This window comes from Crotalus tigris, unplaced genomic scaffold, assembly GCF_016545835.1.
Source record: "Crotalus tigris isolate CLP2741 ecotype Arizona unplaced genomic scaffold, ASM1654583v1 scf7180000018371.15429387391:27106975, whole genome shotgun sequence".
NCBI classification, from domain to species: domain Eukaryota; kingdom Metazoa; phylum Chordata; class Lepidosauria; order Squamata; family Viperidae; genus Crotalus; species Crotalus tigris.
In genome coordinates this window covers 24,403,007-24,409,092 of record NW_024096970.1, presented here as the reverse complement: position 1 = coordinate 24,409,092, position 6,086 = coordinate 24,403,007, and positions in this window count along the sequence as shown.

Sequence of the window (6,086 nt, the reverse complement as noted above, 5' to 3'; positions counted from 1 at the left end):
AATGAGGGAACATGAATATCAAGCTGGATCTCTTTAAAAGAAAGGTCAGATCATTACAAGGACTGAATGAAAAGTAACACTTCCAATATTATAAATTTCCAAAAGATGGTAGCAATGGTGTGCTAGAAGCTCTCATGAGTTCTTTAATATTTGGTGTGGTTTTCCCCCATTTCTCTCAGCAGAAAGTTGTTATGAGAAAAGGCTACTGTTCATGAAAAGGAAACCAACATGAATATACTAAGTAATGGACTGTAACTGAACTTTTTATAACTGAAGGAATCCCTCCAACTGATATCAACGGCCAAATGCAGTGGATAACTTGTGACAGTAACCAGAGGGTTTTGCATGAGAAACGTTGATGAAGTGGTAAAGGAAACATTGATGAACCAATTGAGCAAAGTGGCAGATCATACAAATGATAAACTGACTGAAATCAGGGATGGCAGATATATCAGATTTAATTTAATATATTAATTTATTGCCATGGATGTTGAATAGATATATATTTAACCTCAAAAGAGGGCACTTTTAAAAATTTCTGAAATGAGTTGAAAGGAAAGGTCAAGAGGGTTGTACCTCTCTCTCAAAAAGCCACTGATGATTTACACAAAATCACAATGAGCAGCCTTGGTCTAATAAAGTCTTTAGTAATACTTACATAGCATCCTATTCAGTAGCTAGCCTGCCAATTGTATAGCTAGTAGTGGTGCAGCACAGCTCATGGCAGAAGTTGTGGTATAAGATCACTACTATGGCTTGTCACATGAACTTCCCTTCATTGATCTGTTGACAGCAACTTGAAAAGTGTGTTCTTAATTATTTGACCTGCAGCTAGGGAACATTGGGCTATGATTTTGAAACTGTTCATTCATAATGAATTGGATTCCGGCAAGGAGAGTTCGATAAGAGTTGTACCTCAATTAATTTTTGTATGACATATGGCAATAGTACTTTCCAAATTCAGATCACTTGTGGATAAAAGGTATATTTGACTGAAAGGGATGATGGGCTACCAGCAGGCTGCCTTTTAAATTGGATCATTTAAGTTCAGCAAATACCGTCTGTCTGTGAGCACATTTATTTTTAGATTTTTGAACTACAGGAGTTGCAGCTAAAATGTTGGCTTAAACTAAAGGGAGCCAAAGATTGTGAATGTCAAAGAAAAATATTATTTTTTTAAAGGTCAGAAAGGTTTCTTAGAACTTATGAAGATGACAAAGCTCGATAAGGCAAGAGAAGATGTTTGCAGTCAAGACAAATCTTGCCTATTTTGCTGAATGCACATAACAGAGCCATAAGACCACATGAGATTAATTCTTAATAGGAGAACAAATTTTCAAACTGTATGCATGAATCCTCTATGTCAATACATTTAGCTGGGGAAATCCTCATTTTAAGACTAAGCAAGATAGCCCAAAAGGAGATACAGGTAGTCCTCAACTTACAACAACAATTGAGTCCAAAATTTTTATTGCTAAGTGACATTGTTGTTGAGTGAGTTTTGCCTTGTTTTACGACTTTTCTTGCCACAGTTCTAAGGGAATCACTGTTGTTAAGTTAGTAACACGGTTGTTAAGTGAATCTAGCTTCCCCATTGACTTTGCTTGTCAGAAGGTTGCAAAAGGTGATCACGTGACCTCAGGATACTGCAACCATCATAAATAAGTCAGTTGCCAAGTGTCTGAATTTTGATCACATGACAACAGTCACTAAGCAAACTGTTGTAAGTCGAAGACTACCTGTACAAAGTTGTCAAGTCTTCTTTAGGGTTGGAATCCAAAGTAGACATCCTGCAGGACACATGCATCCTCCATTGCATGAAATTCAGTAATGCAATATGCTTGCAAAACCCCAGAAGGATGTTTAAAATCATGGCAAATAATAATAATAATAATAATAATAATAACAACAACAACAACAACAACAACAACAACTGGCCTACAAGAAAGACCAAATGAAGAACAGAATAGAGGCATGGGAAGACAAAGCACTACATGGCCAATACATTAAAAAAATAGCTGGGAAAGCATATAATAACAAGACCTGGCAATGGCTAAGAGCAGGAAAATTGAAGAAAGAGACCGAGGGACTAATTCTGCTGCACAAGACCAAGCCTTAAGGACAAATGCATATAAAGTCAAAATTGAGAAGACAGCAACAGACAGTAAGTGCCGCCTATGCAAAGAAGCTGAAGAAACAGTGGACCACTTGGTAAGCTGTTGCAAGAAGATTGCACAGACTGATTACAAGCAGCGGAATGACAAAGTAGCAACAATGGTGCATTGGAAGATCTGCAAAAAATATCATTTGCCTGTAAGCAAAAACTGGTGGATCATAAAATAGAGAAAGTCATAGAAAATGATAAAATTAAACTGCTCTGGGACTTCAGAATTCAAACAGACAAGCACCTGCAACATAACACCCCAGAATTAACAATTGTCGATAAGAAAGACAAAAAAAGTCTGGATAGTGGACGTGGCAGTGCCTGGAGACAGCAGAATAGACGAGAAAGAACTGGAGAAGATAACAAAATACAAAGACCTACAAATAGAAATCGAAAGACTGTGGCAAAAGCAAGAAAGGGTAGTACCAATAGTAATAGATGCCTTGGGTGCAATCCCAAAACAACTGGAGCACCACTTGAACACCATTGGCATTGACAAATTCGGTATTAGTCAATTGCAAAAGGCGGCCTTACTAGGAACTGCTTCCATCCTGCGACGATATCTGTAATACCATCAAACATCCACATCTGCCTATCCCAGGTCCTTGGGAAGGACTCGATAGGTAGACAACATGCCAAATCCAGTCTGAACATCTGGCTGACTGTGCGATGATCCATAAATAATAATAATAAAGTTGGAAGGGACCTTGGAGGTCATCTAGTCCAACCCCCTGCTCAGGCAGGAAACCCTATACCATTTCAGACAAATGGCTGTCCAGTCTCTTCTTCAAAACTTCCAGTGTTGGAGCATTCACCACTTCTCTAATTATCTAATGCTATTATTTTTCCATATCCTTTTAAAAAAGATTCTTTAATATAATCTATTTTTTTCTTGCTCTGACAATATCATCTTTTGCTTATTCCTAATGACAGTGGTGATGGTAATGACAATAATTTATTCCTCTTGCTTTCCTTATCCCATAGACATCTTGTTTTCCTTTCATCAATTTTTGGAGGGAATCAGAAAACTGGAGTCAATATGCATGTATTCTGGCCTATACGCTCCCTACATACAAAACCACCTTATTTCCTTGTTGTAGAGCCATTATGCCAGGAGCTGCAAATTCTGCTATCGTCAAATAGAACAAGAAACAAGTCTAGCAACACACATCAATAGCATAGATGCTACTGAAATTAGTTACAGCATAGGATTGTTTTAAATATCTTGGTTTCTTATTGTTACCTTGCAGGTGCCACACTTTAATTTAAAAGAACAGGCTAGCATAAAATCTGCATTGATGGCAGTTCCATCAATGGTGTATATGGATATCTGTATCCAAATTATTAAGAAATCTATGCTCTGGAACATAGAGAATGAAATTAATTTCTACCAAGTAAAATTTCTACTCCATTTCAATAATGCATGGTTTTGTCAGAAGTTCTGTTTGCATAAAAAATAGGAACAAAGTATCCAGCCAGCTGTTTTTTTAACCTACAAAGGTTTACTGGATCTCACAGTGTGCTATTACAGAAAACCACCAGACAAACTTTTCCTCACAGTCCCTTCCGTGAGCTCGCCTCATGTCCTTGAGTTGAGAAGAAAGTTAATGCCAACATAAATTGTGCTGGCCTCACCCTAGAGCAGGAGTGTCAACTCAATTTCATTGAGGGCCGCATCAGCATTGCGGTTGCCCTCGGTGGGGCGGGGTATGTGGCCAGGGTGGGTGTGGCCTACTGGGGGGTGTGGCTTACTGGGGGGGCATAGCCAGCTCTACATCATTCGCATCAAGGGTGCCTGTGGGGGCCTGGGCAGGAGTGGGACAGATCTGAGGGTCTCTGGCAGAAGGGGGTGGAACCAGGGCAAGTGCCAAGACATGGTCGACTGGAGAAGCCTCCCTGTTCCTCTCAGGCCATGTGGGGGGGCTGGATGGTGGTGTGGGCTGCCCGGAGCCCTGGGCAGCAGAGGTCAAACACCCAGCCTGGCCCTCGAGGACCCGTGGCACCAAGCCCAGCCCCACTTCCCCAAGAGGGCACCCAGCTGCACTTACCTCCTTCTCAAGGCTGCTGCTGCTGTGCTTGCTCTTCTTAGCCAGGTTGCTCATGATGGGTACGAAGGCAAAGTCAGAGGAGGCCCATTCCCTCTCCATGGGAGGAGACCCGGCTTTGTATCCAAAGCTTCCTCAGCAATAGGATGGGAGACCCCCAGGATAGGCCAGGAGGAGGAGGTAAGGGGATGGTGAAAGGGCAGCAGGGCAGGACTAAGGCAGGACTTCCCTCAGACCCTCCCTCTACTTCTTTCCTTTTTTCCTTCCTTCCTAAGTACAGAGTGGTGGGAAAATATTTGAGATGAGGGAGGGAGAAAAAACAGGCAAACACAGCTGGGGAAGTGTCACCCTTCATGAGGAATGAAGAAATGCACCATCACCTGGAAGTGGCCAGCACATGGCCCTCACCTACTTCACATATCTGGCTTGGTGGGCTCTGGGGGAAGGGATACCATGAGCAACATGAGAGTCGACATTACCTGCGCGATGCCGCCCAGCCCCCAGCCTGCCGGGTCTCGGCAGGCAGCGGGGCACTCTCCTCACAGGGGCGAGAGGCTAAGCTGGGTGGCGCAAATCCAAAAACAAGCATGAGGCCAAGCCCCCAGACTGCCTGGTTTTGGCAAGCAGCGAGGCACTCTCTCACAGCGCCGAGAGGCTGGTCAGTGCAAATCCAAAAAGAAGCGCGATGCCGCCCAGCCTACCCGGTTTCGGCAGGCAGTAGGGCGCTGTCCTCACAATGCGAGAGGTTGAGCCGGGCGGTGCAAAGCTCTCCAGCTTTGCACTTTGCTGCCTGCTGAAACTGGGCAGGCTGGGGGCTAGGCAGCATTGCACTTCTCATTAGATTCGCGCCACCCGGCTCAGCTCTTGGCGCTATGAAGAGAGCGCCCTGCTGCCTGCCGAAACTGGGCAGGCTGGGAGCTGGGCGGCCTCACACTTCTTTTTGGATTTGCGCTGACTGGCACTGTGAGGAAAGCGCCCCACTGCCTGCCAAAACCCCTTCCCTGGAGCCCATCAAGCCGGATATGTGAAGTAGGCCAGAGCCATTTGCTGGTTACTTCCAGGCAATGGTGCATTTCTTCAGTCCTCACAAAGGGTGACACCTCCCCAGCATGCACCCAGGGGGTGGGGCCAACATGGCAGGGGTTGGTTCCTTGCTGTTTCTAGACTGCCTTGTGGAGCTAAGACTGAATGCTTCAGCATAGATGGCCACCAAAAATTGTATATTGGCTCCCGGCCAGCCTGGGCCAGGGCCAAGGCAGTGGGGGCCATTCCCCCACTGTTTCCAGGATGGCTTCGCGGGCCACATGAAACCACAGGCCACATCCAGCCCCCAGGTCTTGTATTTGACATGTCTGCCCTAGAGTCTACTTTTACTCTAGCAGTGAAGCCAGTCAGTGTTGCTGCATCCACACAATTTCAAGCTATACCTGTTATGACCTGGGGCTGGGCAGAGAAGTGACACAGTTGAAATGAAGGGTTAACTCCCTTTTATTGCTCCAACTTTCCCCCAAAATTCCCACCATTCACTGCAAGTCCAAGAGGAAAGCTCTAAACACGCACACACCTCCAGTAGTTCCTGGCTGCTAGAAGTCCAGGGGAGCAGCACAGTTCAGGAAGTTTGGTCACTGGGCATCCTTGTCGCATGGAGGGTTCGCTGGAACTGCAGCACAACCAAGAGCAGAGCTGTGTCGCTGCGAAGCCAGGCCAGGGACACGTGTGGGCACTCACGCCAACACCCCAGCCCCGCTTCCCATGGCCTCCTCCTCACCAGCAGGCCCCCTGGAGAATCACTCCTGAGCAGCCAAGAACATGGCAGCCAGGCAGCAAGGACAAGACACTGCACTCGTGCCCCATTGCGCACAGATGATGCGGGACAT